Source organism: Mytilus californianus, unplaced genomic scaffold (genome assembly GCF_021869535.1).
Source record: "Mytilus californianus isolate M0D057914Y unplaced genomic scaffold, xbMytCali1.0.p SCAF_9, whole genome shotgun sequence".
Classification (NCBI taxonomy): Eukaryota; Metazoa; Mollusca; class Bivalvia; order Mytilida; family Mytilidae; genus Mytilus; species Mytilus californianus.
In genome coordinates, this window is record NW_026262745.1 from 56,485,070 (window position 1) to 56,508,342 (window position 23,273).

Below are 23,273 nucleotides of genomic sequence, written 5' to 3' on the forward strand. Positions count from 1 at the left end.
GCCTTTCCACAAACGCCTCAATGGCCATAGGAGTGATATCTCTAAGAAGCAAACAACCAAGGTGTCACAATTAATTATGAATATAATAAATTTTATCTTTTGTAAAAATCCAAGCAAGGTCTTTAGCGCTTTGTGCATGTTATTTAATTAGAAAATACAAATTTTCAAAATCAAACTTTTGATTGAAAACGACACAAAGAAAAATATAACATGTAAAATGTATCCCAATAAGTCCCATTTAAGAGATGTATATACATGCCTGGTGATAAAATGTCGTTAGAGGAACATATCTTTAGGTGACAGGAGCAATCTTCCTCTGTTGGTTCACAATAACATCGATGTTTTGGCCTGATTATAAAATCATAACTTCTAGTATAATCACAGCGGCATAGCCTATCCTTTATCGTTGTACCGTTACTAAAATTGATTTGTCCTTCCTCGCTGCAGTACGATTTCCTATAAGCACAGCGACTGTTCTCGGATGACAAGAATCGAAATGGTTGGTAGAAAGCTTTGTCACAATCAGCTCCTTGTAGCGTCCCTTGAACTGACCCAGCAACTATTAGTTTTTGTCCTATAAATCAAATATATTATGTACAAGCAAATCGTTGCAGATAGAAGAAACGCATAGTTGCAAACCATGAGAACCATGTACAACACTAATAAAATTGAGAATGGAAATTGGGAATGTGTCAAAGAGACAACAACCCGATCAAAGAGAAGAAAACAGACGAAGGCCACCAATGGGTCTTCAACACAGCGAGAAAATCACGCACCCGGAGGCGGGTTTCAGCTGGCCCCTAAACAAAAATGTGTACTAGTTCAGTGAAAATGGACGTCATACTAAACTCCACAACATATAAATGAACTAAAACTACCAAAATATGCCATCTTTAATGACCTGACAACAGTATCGTATCTATATTCCTTCTGAATAAGTCTGTTAAAAGGCTTGGTTAGCTTTTTAGGTGAATACCGACATTTTTGTGCTTTGTAAAGAAGATTACCATAAAAAATTTGATGTGAAATACCTGAACGTATAAGATGTCTGCATGTTGAATTATATTTACGAATGATGTCCATGTACCGATGATAAACTTTAGTAAATATTTTGACTAGTTTGTGATATCGAAAACCCTGGTTTAATAATTTTTCAGTAATACAGAGATTTCTTTCGTTAAAATCAAATACGTTGTTACATACACGAGAGAATCGAACACGTTGAGATATATAAACACCATAAGATGGTGACAAGGGAACGTCACCATCTAAAAATGGATAATTAACAATAAATAATCCGTTTAAAGATATAGATCCAGGAAAGGGCAGTGTTCATTGTTAGTATTAGCTATATTTAAAGTCAGTTCAGCCGGATAAATCTCTTTAGTGTACATACTGAAGTCGTCATTATTGAGAGCCAATATATCACCTAAATATATAAAAGTGTTATTAGATTTTTGTATCAGATGTTGTTTCGATGGGTCTTTGCTAATTTTAGTCATAAATTGTAACTCATAACAATATAGAAACAGGTCCGCAATAAGTGGTGCACAGTTAGTCCCCATTGACTTGACGATATACGGAATCTCCATAGCGAACAAAAATGTTATCTAGCAAAAATTCAAGGGCAGTTATAGTATCAAAGCAGGTCCAATTGACATAGTTCTTTTGTGTGTTGCTACTAACAAATGACCTAAAAGAGTTTGAACATAAATATTCGCATTCTGACTTTTAAAATGCACATTTAATTAGGTGTGTGAATTTTTTCTCAATAAGATTATGAGGAAAAGTGATATATAGGGTAGAAAAATTAAAACTTTGAACAGATTCGAAATCACCAATATAAGCATGCAATTTATCAAGTACTTCCAACGAATTTTTTACACTCCAAAAGTCATTAATTCCACTATTTTCAAAGGCCTTATTTGAACAATTTGTTACCAGGTTTTTGATTGTACCAAGTACACTAGTAAGTAGAGTAGACAGTTTAGTAGTGGAACAATGGCTTGAAGACGAAATAAATCTATATTTGTAAGGTGTGTTGTGCAGCTTTGGAACCCAGTACATGGTAGGAACTTTCATTGTATTTGGTTCTGCTTGTAAAGAAGTAGCTATTAGTTTATGTTTGTTACAGATGTCATTTTCTGAAAATGGAGTCAGTTGGAATGTTGGTGAATTCTTGATTTCCTTTTGCAGAACCTCAATGTAAAATTTATGTCAAACAATAATGATATTATTAGCAGCCTTATCAGCCGGGACACAAACAAATTCCTTGGCGAGTTCTTTTAGCTTTTGTTTGATACGAGAAATAGGGTTATTATGGGTGTTTTTAGGAGTAAAATGTTCTTTAAAATGTTGTATACGTATATCAACTATGTTCATTACTGAATTAAAAAAAGAATCTGAGGATTTCTTTTCAGCTTTTTCTCGTTTTATCCATTTCGAGCAGTAAGTACGGAGTTAGTCGTGAATGATGTTACGACACTCATTCCAATTAATAATTGACGGGGGACGATATTTAGGTACTTTGCTGAGGAATAATTTCAATTCTCGGTCTCGAACGATATTAAGGTCTCCTGTTATGACATGGGAACTGGGGCCAAAAATGTATTCGGAATTACTGTAATTTCATGACGTAGGTGTATTGTTATAGTTCCATTTAGATAAACTAATATAGTTTGACGAATACTCAATTTTTTTTTTTATCAAATACAATGCAATTGTCAGAAATAACCTTAAAACATTTCAGATTTTAAGATTTGCTTGTTTACGTTTGGACTCTTATAAAAAAGGACTTAGTTTTCATTTTGTATTGTTTTATATCTGTCATTTCCGGCCCTTTTAAAAGCTTAACCAGTGGTATAGGTTTTGCTCATTGCTTAAGACCGTACGGTAACATATAGTTGGTTCTTAACTTTTACGTTATTTGGTCTCTGGTTAATAGTTGTCTCATTGGCAATCATACCAAATCATACCAAATCAACCAGAATGGATATAACATCTCATGCTTATTACTTTATATCAAAATAACAGTGGTACATTTCGTTGTTAACAAAATTTTACACCTTCACCCTGGGTCGACTGAAGATGTCCCGAAAAGGGTAATAAGGTCAATGTAAGCAGTTACTTAATGCAGACCCTTGTTGAACGGTTTCAATTGCATTTTCAAAATTGTATTTGGTTAAAGAGTGTATTACCAGGTGCTTCAAAATCTGGATTTTCTCTGCAAAATTCGACAAAATTGTTTTTATTTTGATCATACAAGCAACAGTATCTGGCGCCAGAACCACAATACGTTTGTGACCTTCGTTTCCAGTGTGCCTGAACAGGACACTGAAAGCTATAAAAAGCTTCAGATATCTCGTTCGATAACAGAATCTGAAAAACAGTAAAGTAAGCGTTATTAATGTTAGTTAAAAAACTTTTTCAAATCGTGGTGTATGCATTATTTCTATATAGTAAAGGCATATTTTAAGGTATGGAATACATTCATGAGCCAACCAATCTAAGGAGAAACGAACAAAACTAATGGGCAATTTGTACAGAAAAACATACGATGTTCTTTAAAACACGAAAATTGATGTCCACACAAATTTATGCAGCCAAAGTATATTGATGACGTTTGTCACTCAATGAGCTTCTCGTCAGTGAATTTGATATTTCAGAAACAAACGGAACATTACGAAAGTAGAAGTTCTGCTTCCTATGTTGATCTTTTGTTGTCTTTCCCTGTATATTGACACATATATATGACTTTAATCTAAGATCCATGACAAAGGGGATGATTAAAGATTTGCAAGTGTCAATCTCCAATTCTAAGAAATAGCATATCCTCGTTTCAGTCATATGGCGCTCACATATCTAAGTTCATACGTCACAACCTTGCATTTTCATACTATACGGACTTTGTAAACAAGGTTTGTTCCTTGGACAAAAACTGCTCCAAGTTTTGAGAAAGAACGACTGCAATCGTGACACTTCATTATACCGTAACCATCACGAATTGGATAACTTATACGATGTGTCGGTGTCTAAATTTCTAGCATCATATTTTCGCGATCTTAGATCCTAAGATACCACTCTTGTCGTCTGATCAATAATTTTACCGATTGTTTAATTTTGACTGCGGGTGGGTTCACATGGCAGTTGATGTGTGCACAGCAGGAGACACTTACATGTATCCTCTCGACGCGTTTGGTCTCGATCTTTTTGGAGTTCCGTTACTTTTGTTTAGTTACTTTGATTTGTATCTTCACAACCGATTTATGAGATTCAAATACCAGTAAACTTATGTCCCTTAACTTAGCTAGATCATCGACTAGTACTGGTGATCACCATATGATCTTTCCAAATTATGTGCCGTCTATAATGTTCAAATTAGCAGTCATCCTGGTTGTAATTTGAATATGCAGTTTATTTTTTATGTATGTTTTCAATAACGAGATATGGCCTATATAAAAAAAGTGGAGTGTTTGCATGAACGCGAAACTGATGCAATCCCACCACATTGTTTTAACGATATCAATATTAAAGTAAGGAAATATGGTATTATTGCCAATGAGACAACTATTCACCAAAGTTAAAATGAAGTGGATGTAAGCAATTATATGCAACAATAAGGCTTCCAACATTGAAAAACCAATACCGTATAGTCGGATATAAAAGGCCCCGACATGAAAAATATGTAACAATTCAATAGAGAATATCTAATCAATATGTTATTCGTTATCACTGGTCTTTGTAAGTATAGTTTTATGAGGAGTCGTATGTTGGTGGTCCGTGTGGCCTGTTGTCTTGTACAAAATTTGTTTGTAATTTCTATCAATACTTTTTTTTAATTTAAATTGGGTAAATTATTCAGGAATTTGAAAAACATTCTTTATATATTTTCTCGTTTAGGAGTATGTATACATGCAACCCATTGTATGTGTGATAAGGGTTGAGTTTCAGTTATGTCTTTAATATAGTATTCATGTATATATACATGCATCTAAACAAACTTACCAGGAAAAATCTGAACACACTGTATAACTGCATGTTAAAAGCTTTAAGAAACCAGTCTGCGTGCTTAAAATAAAATAAAATGGATGGCATTTAAGGAAAAGGTAACAGTGTATAGATATGACATAGTGTTTTAGGGTATTAACTGCTTTATTGTTTGTAGTGTTGTACCTCTAACTTTCATACGATATGATGATACACTATCATTATAAAACTTACAGAGTGGCTGCTATTCACCGCGAGAAAGTCGTGGTACAGACATTTTCAAATTGTCACATGGATTCGACTTTTCGGCCACAGTTTCTTTCCTTCATTGATTGAAACCTTGTATGCTCTCTAGAGGATAATTGTCTCATCGGCAATCAAACGACATCTCCTTATTGCTATTTGTATTCCTCTTTGGAACATTTTACTTTGAAATAAAGATTGACAAATTTCAATTTTAAAAAGGACACAATTTAAGAAACAAGAACTCAATCACAAACCAAGGTTAATAGACCAAAGGTTTCATACGTGTGGAAATCAGTGTCTGTTCCACTAATATTACCCGTCGTGTTACTCTTATGACGATCCGGTGAGAGACTATAATCAGTTATAATGTATCATACTTTTATGAATCTGTAGATATATCTTGGTAAATATTACACCTTGGAAGTTTATAAACCATCGGTATGTATAAAATCTTTGGCCTTAATACAGGTGCATACTTTAAAGTTCAAAAAAAAACACAAAGCGTTAAAGTAATTTTATGTAACATTTTTAATGTTACTTTTGTAATTTCATTGATCGTGATTCAAAGAAAGATGGTTGAGATCTAACCAGAACAATTTTATTCCTGCAAGATATTAATGTACAAGTCCAAAAATTCGACATTGTTTGTATTTTCTTATGTCTAAATATTTGGAATTGAGTGTTCAAGATTGTAGATTATCGTTCCAAAATTTTGTCTCTATCATTTTAGACTTAAGTCAATTTAGAGATTGACTTTTTTGTATAAAAGTAAACATTCAATCAAGCGTAAACTTTCCACGCTATCTCAGGGATATAAATTATCATTTTTTGAATATATGAATATATAAAAAAATGTGTACACATTGTTTAATTTTGTATAAATTTGTGCACATTATAAATTGTACAGAATTTTTGAACTAGTTTTCAGTATTTTGCAAACAACTTACGAAATCTTGTATACTCATTCGCAGCTTTTTTAAGTTAAGTGTCAAAATACTGAAAACTTGAACAAAATTACAAATTAAACAAAACAGACAGATATATATCTTAAATTTAGCCCAACAATGTTAGATCAGCATATTTGCGTAAGCAAGTTTTTGTTTTTCTCTCAGCACGAACCAAACGTGATAAAGGAGGATAATTTTACTCATCATATATGCATGCAATCTGGATAATGCTTTTGTTTTATTGTACAATTCCCTTATGTCCTCACGTCATTAAAAGTAAAGGGATGCTGGTTAATCAGTATAAATCATTTAACAATGCATGTACATCACAATTAACCCTGATTAAAATCATTTATGCAAAAACAAGTCTCATAGTCATTCAATGTGTCTGTTTATACACAATCAACATATCAAAATACTTTTCTTTGAAAACAGTAGAAAATTATTAATCGATTTTTCATTGCCAGCAATAAATGTTTCTTAGAATAGGTTTGTTCAGTTTGTAATTGACAATATCAACGTAAAATATCGGTTATCAATGTGTATATACAATTATAAAGTAATATATATACATATATAACAAATAGATTTTTTAATTTGTCATTTCCTTTTGACAACCTGTTAACTACAAGGTTTGTAAAATCTTTTTTAAAATGAAGGTAGAGGTTTTGCGAGCAGAGCTAACAAAGTTGTATCCCCTTCCAACACCTTCATCATACTGATGTCAGAGAGACTGATGAATATCTGAAGGATGTTAAGTAGTAGATTTATTATACATTTTGATTTTCGAATTCAAGGTGCCAAACATATGGCCTTATCATTCATTTTCCTTTATAGATTTACCAGGCGTTGATATTATGACATATATCTAATGTTGTACTTGTTGTAACAATGACAATATCAAAAAGTAAACGAACACTTTACTACTTTTAATTTTAAAGATTTTACAAATAAGACCAAAAAAAATTACATATGACTTCCATATTCTACTAGTATGGATTTCACATGAGGACATTGTAAATATATTTTCACATATCACTGCGATATAAAGTATACTAGCAATGATGGACGCATTAAGTTTCAAGATATATACAATCGGAATTAGATCGCTGCATTTATGATTGAATATTCTGAAATTTAAAAAGAAAAATCCGACATTCAATCAAGATGATGTTTGAAGTTTATTTTCCCTGAAAGTGCATGTTCATCCACACCCTCCTGTTAAATATCCTAACTGCAAAACAATACGGAAGTTGCTAACGAGGAAATACAACTAATATAACAACAAATTGAGGAAACATTGCTTCGTCATACATGTGTCATATGATTACGTACTAATTAGATCTCTTTGTTTTGATATTGTTAACTTTAATCGCTAAATCGTAATTGATAATATTCGGAACTCTCGACTTTTGTCTCTATTGTATTGTTATTGGGTTCAGCACAATGGAAATACGAAAATAGATATAGTTAGATGTGAAAACGAACATCATTCTATACATATCTAGTGTAACGTGATCACAGATCAAAAATTAGAGTTTTTTTTTCATTATATTGGTCATTTGTTGTGTAATAGGAAATTAACGATATTAAAACTTATTCGAATATATGTTTGAACAAACCTAAATGGCCAGTTATATGTATATATGTGTAATATACGTATAACTATATGTGTTATCAATGAATTGGATATTTTGATAGATTTTATTTTCACAACAATTGCTTTTTCAATGTTAATATGCCATGGCAACAATCTGTATAAGAATATGATTTTGCACGACAACCATCTACTAGACACCAACATGACGTGGATGTAAGTATTTACAAGTCACCGTGTAGTTTCCGACGATAAGCAAACTCATGTTGAATAGTAAGTTACAAAAAGACCTCGATAAGATACAATCTATGACAACTAAAAAAAAAACACTGTGCTAATTTATGTTATAAAAAGAATAAAAACAGATGACAGAAACCGATCAATGACAACAACTGAATTACAGCTCATGACATGGGTCAGGCATACATAACTTAGGGTGGTGTTAAACATGTTTGAAAACGCTTAAATATCTTACTATCATATGTAACAGAACAACATAAGCAAAATAAACTGTAAAAATCATTCGAAAAGGGCTTGACTCATAAGATATACACGAAGCAAAAATGAATAAAAATCAAAAGCACATAGAATGGATCTAAGAGTACTCACAATTACTGAAAACTAGATCATAGCAAATAACTAAGACATAACTATAAATTCATACACATCCGCGATTTAATATGAGTCTTTATAAACAGTCGGAGAAAAACAACACCAAGTTCAATGTCAAAATATTAGTATCGACAGGATGTAGGACTACATGTATACGTGTTTGTAACTGTATAGCAGAGCTATTTTAAGTTATTACGTTTAAATTCATTAATAACAAAATCTATGTTAGAATCGATAACGACAAGACAGTCACTGTGTTAAAGTGATAAACTTTAAGAATAACTTTTTTGAGAGGATCGATAATATAAATGTCATGCTCTATATACAACATCACTGTAGATTTTGGGATTTGATATTTTCCTTGCCCCATGCTTTTTGGCATTTAGACCGAGCCTAAAAAAACACTAGGATGGAAAGTAGTTCCATTGGCACTCATACCACATCTTCTTGTTTATATTAGAATTCCGTAGGTCTACGGAAGCGGCAAATTTGTTTCTTAAGGTCGTTTACTTACGATCGTACTATTTATTCTACGTATTGTATGCCTCATTTCAGTGTTCTTGTTTGCAGTATATTGATTGAAAAATGTCACATAATGCTCTAAAAAATGCTCTTAAATATGACAGCTGATGTAAACGTTTTATCTCACCAAATAAAGGTATTTTGGTTCTTTTTTGTAACGCAAGTGAACCACAATATTTGCATTAAAATACAAGCGGTTTCGATATATTATTATGTATTACGAGTTTTGTTTAGTATCAAGTTGAAATAAGATATTTCATAATGATACCGCACATAACAATCACTCAAATCTATAAACAGAGTTCAATCACATTAATCAGATCACATTATAAGTGAAAATAAAATGGCCACATTTAACTTTCTAGTTATAGGTTAAGTGGTTTGATCATTAATATATTGTAAAAGTAACAAAATAAATATTTATTGAAATACAAATGTATCTTTAGATTGATCAAAGCTCAATTATATGGAACTGAATGATAAAAACATGTTTAAATTCACACCAATCGCATAGAAAATACTTAGATCATATCATAAAGTTTAAATTATTTGAAAATTTAAATTGGTATGTAAATCTTGTATTGATTCGCTCGGATTAAACACACAAGTTTAAAATAGTTTAAAATAAGACTTCAGATACATTTTACAATTGTACATTTGTGTGTTTTTATTTTGATGGCATATTTATAAAACGCTGTTGTTGGTTTGCACATACAAACAGGCTTAACAATATTGATAATACGTACGTGAATCATACATGTAAAAAGCAAAATAAAAAAAATACCGAACTCCAAGGGAAATTCAAAACGGAAAGTCCTTTATAAAATGGCAAAATCAAAAGCTCAAACATATCTAACGAATGAAAAACAACTATCATATTCCTGACTTGGTACAGGCATTTCCTTATGTAGAAAATGTTGGGTTGAATTGATCGATCCAAAATGAAAAATTTAAATACAATAAACTATGTACTGCGGTATGAATTTAAAAATAGATTGTCTTGTTAAAAAAAGAGGTTTATCATATGTCGTCTGTTATATAATAAATCTTGAAGCATTGCCAAGTTAAATCTAACGTTAAAAATGTTTAAAACATAAAAAGTTTTTTTTACATACGGATACATGTATACAATATTTATTTTGGAATATTTGTTTAAATACTTTTTCGAGGCAAAATTTTATTTATTGATCATTATTTTCTATGTTGTGTTTTGTGAACTGTTGTTTGTCTTTTAGTCTTTTTCTTTTTTTTTTTGTCATGGCGTTGTCAGTTTAGTTTCGACTTATCAGTGTGAATATCCCTTTGGTATCTTTCCCCTCCTTTTTGCAACATACGAATAAGCCACTTCAAAGCAATGAAGAAAATATATTTAATGTTATGAAAACTGAATTTTGTTAATAAGGGAAACCCGCTAATAGGATTATTATTACTTTTAAATTGATAAGGGCTTGTATTCAAATTATAAAATTAAAAGTAATTTTTTCAAGACAATGTAAGCTATTTGTGATTTCACAAATAGTTAACGTCGAAAGTTAACACAGACACATAATGAAAGATCGTTTACACGGAAAGACCGCGTTAGCGTAATTAAAGTAAACCCTTGATTACCAGAAAACGCACATATGCAAATATGCAGATCAAACATTTTGACTACTTTTCGGACGAAGTACATGTACATTGTAGTGTTTGCCCTGTATAACTAATTGCTAACCAATGGATTACGTATGTTATAAAGTCATCGCATATTTATATAAGAAAATAAAATTGATGTGACCGAAAGGTAATTAAAATGATCATCGTTTTCGACGTTAACTATTTGTGATTTCACAAATAGTTAACGTCGAAAGTTAACACAGACACATAATGAAAGATCGTTTACACGGAAAGACCGCGTTAGCGTAATTAAAGTAAACCCTTGATTACCAGAAAACGCACATATGCAAATATGCAGATCAAACATTTTGACTACTTTTCGGACGAAGTACATGTACATTGTAGTGTTTGCCCTGTATAACTAATTGCTAACCAATGGATTACGTATGTTATAAAGTCATCGCATATTTATATAAGAAAATAAAATTGATGTGACCGAAAGGTAATTAAAATGATCATCGTTTACGACATTCAAAACCACCTGATTTGCAATGTATGCTATCTACATGACACGATACATCATGTAACAGTTTCAGATAAAGACAACGGGAATAGGCATTACTTGTCTTATATCGTTTTATGTTTAAAAAGACTAGTTGATCGAGTGGTCTACGGCACTGGACACAATGCGAGCGCTGTTTCCAAGACGATACAGAAGCAGGGGCTCGAATACCTTGAAAGAAACACAAACCTTTGCTTCCAAAAATAAGCAGCTCTTATAGTGAAGGGTCGTCGTTATTTATCGGACAAAAGAGAGGCGAAAGATACCAACGGGATATTCAAACTCATAAGTCGAAGATAAACTGACAACGCCATGACATACATTTAACAGTTTACAAAACACAACATAAAACTAAAGACTGAGCAACACGAATCCCACCAAAACAAAAAAACCGGGGGGTGACCTCAGGTGCTCCGGAAGGGTAACCAGATCCTGATCCACATGTGCCACCCATCGTTCTGCTCATTTAAGTACAACTCCGGTCATAAGTTTAATTCGGTAAATCACATTCGAGGAAAAGGAGGACGGGATTGTGGTTACGACGATTGAAACATATCCGTCGTCATCTGTGAAACAGATATTCAATAACGGTCAACGAACTAGTGATTGCGTCAGTTAAATTTTCGAATGGATCATTTCATCTTCACCATTTTGAACTCTTGGTTCAATAACCTCCTTTGTTAAGGAAATTAAGATAATTCTAACATATTATACCCATTCAAATCACAACGTGTTTCATATCATTAAAACAGAAGTGTCCATAACAGATATATGTAGTTTTAGACAAGATTATTACGACAGAATTTAGCAATTCTAAAAATGAAAACAAATACTTTTATGTCGTTTTTTTAAGTGCATTCCACATAAATGATTTAAACTTCTATCTATTTCACTAATTCTAATTGATTGTGTATTTCTTGAGGTAAAATGCTACACAGTATTTTCTTCGATCTTTACAAATTGTAAATGGTGTTTATTTCTTGAGGTAAAATGCTACACATAATTTTCTTTGATCTTAATCAACAAATTGTAAATGCATAAACAATTTCATAAAACAACCGGAACACTACCTTATAACATATAGTTTTTTTTACTTAATCTCCTTAAATCTGAAACTTTTTTGTATCTTATTGAATTCAAATCGACACCGGTGCCTGTGTGCACATAGTCCTTAGACTCAATTTTCGCACTTAATGCAGCCAGTTTTGATATTTTACGCTGGTCGAACACAAGACGCAATTTTCCTAGCGTTAGCCGGGAAACCTCCAAAAAATTATTGTAAAACCTTGCGTTCTCATTTATGTATATAAAGTTACATGAAAAAAATAAAAACAAAAACAACACCTCGTCAAAATTTGATGAAGTATATCACTTGAATGTAACTACTTATTAAATTCAAAAGAATACACAAGTCGTGTTCGAGCGTAACAAGCATTTTATAATAGCAGGTGCTTGGATTGCAAGTGCTTGTTCAACTTTTTAGAATTTTGAAATCAATAGTTCATTCCAGATAATTTCCCCTTTTTAATAATAAGACTTACTACTTTGTCCTTCAATTAAGTGTGATGCATCGTACTTGTAAATGTGCTTTTTTTTAAATTTTTGCAGTAGGAAAAATACCTCCATAATAAATCTATATTTGTAATAATAGTTTGTAAAAGTTCCGGACATTTATGAAATCTAGTGGAACTCTCCATTAAGTCGTACACATTTTACTTTGCACACTTCTTGAACCTTCATTGGAGTATACAAGTTCCTTGTAAAGTTCTAATTTCCAAAAACTACCATCACATATCTAAAATTGTCCCAGATACTATCGCAACTTTGCTTAATTAATCACAAAATGTATTAAAATTTTGTTGCTGCTTTCACTGTATGGACACTTTAGCCCTTCAGTCGAACACCACAAATAACGCGGTGTCTATATAGGACGGACATCTTGAACATAATATTATATACCAAATTAATTTATTCAATTAATTAAACAAGAAGGTTTGTCATGCTAGTGAAGAAATACGAAAACTCTGCAAAAAAACTTAAAAAAAAACTGTAGTAATAACTGTAGCAAATTACCTGTTTGTTTCTATAATTCTAAGAAGGTTTGTTTTGAATATAATAGATAACAGTTATAAATAGATATTTTATTTCTTTTTGAGATATTGTTCACTTCTTGAACATCATCGTTTTCATGTTGTTGTTGCTCTAATTGTGCTCTGGTTCTGTGATGAAAACGCGGATTAATTGGGCGTGGCCGGCCACCATGAATTCGCCGTCAGAGCATTGTGATGCCATTGCCTTTGTGATGCCATTAACGACAGAAGAGAAAATAACAAAGCCGATAAATCTGCTCTCGACGAAGGAAACTCTGAAAGCCGATATATCGGCTTTTGGCATAGTAAGGGTTAAGTAAGTACTAATGAATTGAATTCAAGTGTTCAAAGAGCGAATCACGACCCCTGAAAATTATTTGCAAGCGTAAAATTAACGGAAATTATATCAAAACAAAATCAGTAAACATGGTGAACAACAAAACAATGACCCCCCCCCCCCCCCCCCCCCCCCTTCTTTTTCAGACTGAAATATACTTGTATTCATAGGCATAGCTCATGGTACTTCGCTCATGTAATTTATTTTCAAATTTGTGGACCTTAGAGTTCAGATGTGTATACATCTCCATAGGAGTAGGACCATTTGGGTTTCATGGAGAAAAGGTCATGAAAGTAGGAGTTTTTTTAACAGAATTTTCTTGTTGTAAATCTGGAATATTCGAATGCGGGTGATTTTGCCCCGATTCCAGTTGTCAAATTTTAGGTTAAGCATACACACTGTTAAAATTTAGAACATTTCCCGTCTAGGCTGTATAAATTATTTTAAAAAATGAATGATTTCACAAAACTTAGTAACATTTCCTTACTGATGGTCTGGATGGAGGGTCCTTCATTTCTTTCTTCTCTAATTCTTTATACCATTTATCTCTATGATTTTATTTTGTTTTTTCCATTTTTCTGTATTTCTTATAATTTAACACCTTATTATTCCTCATTGTTATGTCTATTTTCTTATTTTCTTTTTTTATTGTGCACATTACATGCATTATTCAGACCCTCCTATTTGATCCTGCAGAACCTTCATGTTAGAAACACAAAACGTTTACTTCCTAACATGCTAACAGGAAAACCTGTCTTGTCATAAACAATTTTTTTTTTTAATTTTTAAAGCTTATTAGGCCTCTGTCATAAATTAATATTGCTGTTGAATGGTCAGCAATTGGCTTGAGAACAGTTATTTCGTAGTGCATTTCTTTAAGACAATAAATGAAAATTAAAAAAATTGCACCTGCGCTTTCTCAATAATATTTTTACAGTGTATTTACTACTTTTGGGACAATTTATATCAAATTTCTAGAAAACTTCATCAGCTTTAACTCAAAATATGGACAAGTTTATGTTAAGCGGGTCTTGAAATCTTTTGACAGCTTCAGGCATCCTAATTTTTAACCTTTTTCAGCTGGACCATTCATGACCCAAAGTTTTTTTACAGCGTAATTTCATTCCCTTACTTCCACTTTATTAGGCATAAATTTTTTGAAAGGTGTATGAAAAAAAAATTGCAAGTAAAACAATGTTCACACAAGAGACTATAATTGTAGACAACGAAAAATCAAAGGACAATAACTATGTTCCTATCTGATAGGATAGAAAGACTTAACCGATCTTAACAAAACTTGGTGTGACCAAAGCTTACTTAATTAAAAGACTGTTGACCAAGTTTCATGGCAATAAGATATATATGATAGACAAAATGACTACTTTTATATTCAAATTTGGGTGTTAAATTTTGACGTTAAAATTGAAAAATGTTAACTATCAATATTTGGGGATTTAAACATTTAAATATTGCGAAAAAAATACCTTTTAAATGCCTTAATATTAAATGTGTCATGTATTTAAAGCAAAAGAATACTCATTTGATGTATCAGATGTATAAAAATTATTCAAAAGTCAAAATAACAAAAATGTGTGAGTATGTGCCTTAAAAATTAAGGTTTGCGAATGAAGGGGGGCCTTGCATGAATGAAGATGTAAGATTTTCCAGCAATTTAAAATTTGTGAAGTGTTTTTGCTGTAAATAATCCTTCCATATATACAAAATGTACTTTAAATAGAAAGAAAATTACGAATAGCATATCATATTAGTATTAAATGGTCTTAGGTCAAATAACACTGGAAATTATTCAGGGTCAATTTAGGCTGTATCACATGTACATACATTGTATTTACATTTAAAAATGCATACTAAAGCTATAGTTATAAAAATTTGGTTTTTTTTGCTCATTTCTATTGCATGTATTTCTAGTCTCAACAGGCATATATTTGAACCACTTACTATCCTACAGTAGAAGAGAAAGATAGTATGTGAAATGCAGCAGTTGCAAAAGACATTGCAAAATGCAAATTTAATGAAATTTTTATGATGGACTTTTATGTACAAAGCTCCTCACATTTCACTTGCTTCATAACGGCTGTTAGACACCATTCATACAACACATTTTGCACATTTTTTCTGTGATTATCTACTTTTCTCTAGATTCAGAGTTCACAAATGAATAATACAACTTGATAAAAGCCTTCCATATGCTGTACCATTACACCACTGTCCCAGGTTAGGGGGAGGGTTGACACCTTCAAACATTAACCCCACCACATTCTGTATGTTCCTGTCCCAAGTCAGGAACCTGTAACTCAATGGTTGTTTTTTGTTTAAGTGTTACATATTTGTTTTTTTCATTATTTTGTACATAAATTAGCGGGTAAGGCCGTCAGTTTTCTCAGTTGAATGGTTTTACATTAGTAATTTTTGGGGCCCTTTATAGCTTACTGTTCGGTGTAAGCCAAGGCTCCGTGTTGAATACCGTACTTTGACCTATAATGGTTTACTTTTATCAATTTTGACTTGGATGGAGAGTTGTCTCATTGGCACTCATACCACATCCTCTTATATCTAATTAAAATCAGGCTATGCAAAAAAATCAGATTGACAAATAGTCATGATTATAGTTCTCATACAATAAAAGTTATATTTTTATCCTTAATGGCAAAATGTAATTTGATACACAAATTTTTTCTTCACACAATGAATGTACTTTTAACATGAAAAAAATGCATGTACATGTATCATTAAACAGAGAAATTATGTGGCAAACCAGTCAATAAGGTCATTATACAGGATTCATAAGAATTTAAAAAATTATATACAAAGATACATCATGGGAAGTGAAAGTTAGTGCTTCCTGGTGTTGGAATCCCAACTAATTTGACGATCAATGCTTTTGAATGGGGACATATGGTTTGAACCACCCCTTAAAAAATGGCTGGATCCGCCCCTGAATAAAATATCTGACAATCGCACTTACACAATGTAAATATCCCATTGAGTGGACCTTAATATCTGCAATGTACTCTTATTTTTTACTAGTGAATCAAAAATTCACATTTATATACAAGTATACTCTTTTGGAGAATTTAACATCTGAGATATTACTGATGCACATATGTCTATGGCAAAGGTTTTTATACGACCACAAAAACATTTTTTGCGTTGTATATTGCTATGATGTCGTCGTCCGCGTCAGCGTTGTCCGAAAACACATTTGGTTTCCGGACAATAACTTTAGTTTTAGTGAATGGATCTCTATGAAATTTTAACAGAAGGTTCAATACCTCAAAAGGAAGGTTGGGATTGATTTTTGGGGTTATGGTATCAACAGTTTAGGAAAAAAGGGCCAAAAACAAGCATTGTTGTAGTTTCCTGAAATAACTTGTGTGTAAGTGTATAGATTTCTCTGAAATTGTACCACAAGGTTCAATATCACAAAGGAAAGCTGGGATTGGGTTTGGGGGTAATTCCCCCAAACGTTCAGGAATTAGTGGCAAAAAGGGGCCAAAATCAAGCATTTTTCTAGTTCCAGACAATAACTTGTGTTTGAGTGTATGGATCTCTCTAAAATTGTACTACAAGGTTCCATACCACAAAGGGAAGGCTGGGATTGAGTTTGGGGGTAATTACTCGAAAGGGGGGGGGGGATTTTTTTTGGGTACTGGTAGTTCATTTTTAGCTCACCGTTCCGAAGGAAGTGTGAGCTTTTACCATCACTAAGCGTCCGTCGTCGTCGTCCGTCCGGTGTAAACTATTTCAAACATCTTCTCCTCTGAAACTACTGAACCAATTCCAACCAAACTTAAGCTGAATGATCCTTTGGGTATCTAGAAGAACGTTTGTGTTTTATTTTTGTTTCGTCAAATAACATGGCCGCCATGGCTAAAAATAGAACATAGGGGGTAAAATGCAGTTTTTGGCTTGTATCTTAAAATTTGTGGGAGGCTCTATTTTGAATTAAATATTCAAAATATATCAAAATAGCAGGAACTTGATATTGCGTCTGCTTATCCCTACTAAAAATGATTAAAGTGCCCCCCTCCCTACACATACAAAAAACAGAATTGGAAGGTAGTTAACCATCTGGTAGTTAGAACCATCACAGCCTAGCTACTAAACTGGATACGCAAATGCTAACACTAATCTATGCCTGTTTCATGTACGAAATGTCTTATTTACACCATATCGCATGGTGTTACTCCTCAGAAAGGAGACATATAGAGTACACATAAATAGCTTAGTCCTTGTTTTACCATAATTGACCACAAGTCAGTTTGGTAACAAAAAAATTCTATATGCTATTTGTATTATATATCTACAAATGATACTTAAAATAATCCTTTGAAGTTTTAATTAATTCTAACAAATGGAAATTGAAAGCGACATGTTGATGACATTTGAAATAGAGTAATGGCTTAGTCCCTGTTTTACCATGGGAAACCCCTAAAATAAACTTTTGTTTTTGCAAATAGTACCTAATTACCCTTCCAAATTTTATTAAATTCCCTTGGAAATTTTTAAAGATATGTTGATATCAAACTTCTCCATTCATAAAAATTGCTTTTTTTCTGAACTGTTACTTTTAGTCTGTTTCCATGGTAAGTCAGAGGTCAAAAAATCTCTTGGATGGCCGGTGACCCCCAAATTTTATTCCAATTTTATAAAATAGTGACATCAAGCTTTTCAGTATGAAAAAATGAGCAACTTCTGTCATTTTGTTTGCTGTGAAAACTCAATCAAAGAGGTTTTATGTCCATTTTCCCTATATTTAGCCTTTTTGCACTCATTTTCAGAGGTCAAAAAATCTCTTGGATGGCCGGTGACCCCCAACCAACCGGTGACCCCCAAATTTTATTCCAATGTCATAAAATAGAGACATCAAGCTTTTCAGTATGAAAAAATGAGCAACTTCTGTCATTTTGTTTGCTGTGAAAATTCAATCAAAGAGGTTTTATGTCCATTTTCCCTATATTTAGCCTTTTTGCACTCATTTTCAGAGGTCAAAAATCTCTTGGGTGGCCGGTAACCCCCAAATTTTATTACAATTTCATAAAATAGAGACATCAAGCTTTTCAGTATGAAAAAATGAGCAACTTCTGAAATTTTTTTTGCTGTAAAAATTCAATCAAAGAGGTTTTATGTCCATTTTCCCTATATATCCATTGAGAAACCTATTTGCACTCATTTTCAGAGGTCAAAAAATCTCTTTGATGGCCGGTGACCCCCATTTTTTTTTTGCATTTTTTCAATAACCATGCTTCAAAGTCTAAGTCCACAAAGTATAAGAAAATTCTGTCATTTTTTTTCCTATACCCCTGAACTACCTTAAGGAGTCGATTGACAATTTCCGAATTTGATTTACAAAAAAATGTATTTGTAAATCTTATATCTTGCTGATCATGTTGATGGCACAGTATGAATATGTTTGACAGATTGGCACTGAACGTACAAGCAACAACAATCCAATCAAAAATTTCTATATGAACTACCTGACATTTTGTTATGCTACATTCAATATCGGAGATATTTATTTCGTCGATCTTTTTATTTACAAACTTTCATGTTGTATTGTCATTTTTATATTATTGAAATATGTTGTAGGTCTAGCCAAGTTGTTATGAAAAATACCTTAATAAAATAGAGGTTAAAGTGCTAATTTTCGAGAAAATTGAGGCTTTAATTTGGGTACTTTTGCTACAATTGTGAAAAAAATTAATCCAAAGTTAATAAAATTTAAAAGTATGTATTCTTCATCATAAATAAATAACATTGGATTCATTTTGAAGTTGTGATAAGTGAAAATAAGGGGGAAATAAATCGTTATTCAAATTAGATTGATTACATGTAGTATATGATACAAGCCATGCTTGAAATCACAAATAATATTCTAAAAGTGTGATTTATTTAATCTTCAAATACGGAAATCGTGCAGTTCTAACAATGTCCTTGTTCTCATTTAAAAAAGCCTTCAGTGTGATATTAATTTATGGAAAACTGGCCCTACCTTTTTATTTTGTAATAAATAATATGCTCTCAAATAAGTGGTCTTTTAACAAAACGGCAATGTAAAAAAACCTGTTTATGTCTCTAACAAACTAGTTGCGTAATAGAGGTTTCTCAACATCTTACGAACGGACGAAACTCTACGAACGTATCGTTAAGGAGCAGTAATTTTGTTATAATAAAATCCACGATAAATGTCTACCGATAGTGCAGTGTGTTTAAAGACAACAGTTAACAGTTGCATAGTCTTTTTGCCACCTTGCATTTTATTTTTGCGGTTAAACATCGGTGTTCCAATTTATTTTCTTTTGTTGAATGTTACGTATTCTTACGTTGGGTTTCGTTTGTTTACATGTCGAATATATGCGTTCGATTTATCTCCCTTGTCCATTTAAACAGAACATTGTCAGTTTGTAATGCAGTTAAAAAAATCCCCGCGTCTTGTTTGCATTTCACTTGATTGATGGTTGGGTGTTTAGCGTTCTGTTGCAAGTATTCCATGCTTGTCACGACGAGATTAGCGTTTGTAAAAGGATTGAAAAGTGATTGATCATGATATGACACGAGTTTAGTATTTTTCATTTATTTAACCTTGCATAGGCGGATCCAGGGGTGGGGGGGGCCACCTTTTGTGGGAAAAATTTGTTGATTATATAGGGAATCACTGTAGCATGACTGGAGGGTGCCCCCTCGTAGGTCAGTCAGCGGGCCCCCCTTATGAAAAGTTCTGGATCCGCCACTGTATTCACACATTCTTTATAAATATGGAACGAATAAAGGAGAGTGAGTTTGGGTAAATTCTGTCTCCTAGAATAAAGCACTCAACAGGATAGTCTCAATGTGCACTAGGTCCAATTGGTCCGACTTGCTGTTAAATCATTTTTGGGAATAAGTTACAGAAATATAAAGGTGCACTCGATCAATCGTAAAGTTATAGAGTTTTGTGTATTCTTGTTGAAAGTATGAGTGCTACAACACTAACAAAACTGATAGTTACATAGTTTTTTAATGGTACATTTTCTGTAAATTCTATAATAAAAACCGAAGAAAAACATATACAGCATTCCATATAAACTCCACGAAAGCAAAAAAAAAAAAACCCACAAAATAATTATATATACTAACAAAGAAAATAAGAGCTGCAATGAAAAGAAAACAAACCAATAAACATAAATACATTACAGAACATCTTTTTAAAGTGTTAACTGTTTTTTTGCTTTTTTTCAAATATTTACTTCAATGTTTCCCTTTAGTTATCTTCTTGACTTTATCAGTTTAGCTAGAATATAAATCAGTTATAATCATTTAAGGTCAAGAAGTGATCATTTGGATTTTAGAGTTGGGGCAACGAAGTTACCTCGGATCCGAGGATGTTTTTTTTTCAAATTATAAAAACTAGAGGCGTTCACGCGTAGATTAGTTTTAGCTCATGTTTGCGCTATAATTTATTGATCAATTAGATTTACAACTGTTTTGATTAAACCGTAAATTGTATATCATTACGACTAAAAATGGTCTTACAAATTCCAAAATGTATATATTTTTTATGTAAAAGAAGTTTCAAGGGGAAGAAGATCACAACCGATAGTAAAAAATTATTGAATAAATTACTGCTCCCTCTTTTTTCGTTAAGGCAAGTTACGTCAAGTTAGGTCAATTTTCGTTCGTTCGTAAGATGTTGAGAAACCTCTAATACTACTTTATTTATAGATGAAACTTGTGAAACCCACTACATATTTTATTATAAAGGAACAAGTTGGGACGTATGTTAGTTTCCAACTACATTTGTTTTGCATTTTTTAAATCCCTTCTTTCGAAGTGATCATCGTTTTAAACAATAAAGCTTGAGCGTCTAAAAATATTCTATATATTCCAAACTCACAATATAAATATGGTTAAAATTGTCACATTTTCCAACTTCAAACATTCTTTCGCATCTATGCAAAAAATAAAAATACAACAGGTCAATTATATTGATTCACTTTTTAATTGGTTGCAATTGTAAGCAATACTGTACCCCTTTAATACGAACATATCAAATACAAAAAAAAACAAACAAACAAAAAACTTACCAAGTAAAATAAGTCTTGCTTAAATATGTAGGTGTGTTTACCTGTAACGACCATAGTTCATTGATCCGACACATTTTTCACCTTTTTATGCAACTGATAATTGAGGTTTACACTATAAACATGTAGCTGTTTTAAAAAGCTTGTCGTCGTAATGACATGTAGCTGATTATATGCAGCATTGCCTATGCCTTGTTATTTCTTCTATTAAAAAATCCTTTGAATATAATATGTAGAGGGACCTGGACAAGAGGAAATGCAAATACAATGTTTAAGGTTGAATATTTTCTTTTCTTGGAGATCTTAAAACACTGAAAAGGGGTTAATTTCTAAAAAGCCAACATTTTTACCTTCTCATTATTTCGGTAAATATTTGTAGTTGTATTTGTTTTATCAGCAAACTATTTTTTTTCTTTTTGTTAGTTGGTGTTAGAAAAATTGTCATTTCACTATGTATAATTTTAATTCATATAATCAAAATAAAAAAATAAGTGAAATTTGAATATTAAAAAATTAAATAGTCTATTTCAACTTAAACAAATTATAAATGAAAGTATGGTTGCATAATGGGGCCATGCAAGCTCGTTGCCACAACAGGGTATTTTGTTCCCACAAGCGAATATCATGGTACCACATGTTGAGTATGTTATTCGAACAAGATTGTTTTCTTCTTCCCACACGTGGCATATTGTTTCCACAAAAAGGTTTTCTTGTTTCCATATGATAATATCCTGTACCCACAATATGGTTGTCTTGTTTCCACAACATAGAATATTGTTTCATTCGATAGTATATTGTTACCACAAGAAGGTTTCTTGTTTCAATTTGATAATATCCTGTAACCCCAAGATGGTTGTCTTTTTCCAACAAGATGTCGTCTTGTTCCCGCAACATAGTATATTGTTCCCTCGAGATAATATCCTGTTCCCACACAAAGATTATTTTGTTCCCATAAAAAATATCCTGTACGGATAAAAAGAGTCTTGCATGCCTTATTCTGCTCTCGTAGAATGCGGTCAAAAAAGGATTTTCTTTACCACAACAAAGTTTGTTGTAAAAAGAAGATATAATTTCCTGTACTCATAAATTGGCTTTATTTTTTCTACACGATATATAATATGCGATGATTTTCACCCGATTCCGTACTTAACATGAACAACACGAAGGATGACATATCATGATCAGGAACTGCTTATTTTCCCGGAGCATATTAGATCAACCCCAGGGTTTTGGGCGATCAACTTGCTCATTCTACTTATCTGTGTAGTGCTTTTCAGACTGTCGTTTATCATTTTGTCGTTTTTCAACTTTGTTTGCAATGGTGTAGCCGTTTTTTCTTCGACTTAATAATTATACTCCCTTCATAGTTTTCCTTATTTGAACCCACAAGAAGGTATGTTGTTCCCTCGAGTGCCCTAAGGATGACAGCTGGTACTCACAAACAAATAGCTGTACTTATTTGAATTAATCGAATGACACCGGGGTTTTTTCGTAGTGTGTAAGGTGCGTTCCGAGGGAATGCCATTGATATTTTCCAGCAAAAGTCATATTTCAAAATGGAGCTGACTGCATTTCTTTCCCGGCTTTGCCATTAAAATGTCACAGAAGCAGGGATCAAATCCTGCTGAGGGAACACAATGTTAGCAAATTTGGCAAATCTAACATTGTTTGGCTTAATTTGAAACGAATTTCTAGGACTT

At 32.4% G+C, this 23,273-nt stretch overlaps 1 long non-coding RNA gene across 1 annotated transcript; it reads right to left on the minus strand.

The window, feature by feature from the left end:
• Positions 1–196: 196 nt before the first annotated feature.
• LOC127714511 (uncharacterized) lies at positions 197–21,620 on the minus strand. Its single transcript, XR_007987760.1, has 4 exons — positions 21,577–21,620; positions 5,005–5,067; positions 3,198–3,378; positions 197–574 (listed from the first exon to the last, which is right to left on the minus strand). It is a non-coding gene; the product is annotated as an uncharacterized LOC127714511 (long non-coding RNA).
• Between the last annotated feature and the right edge of the window lie 1,653 nt (positions 21,621–23,273).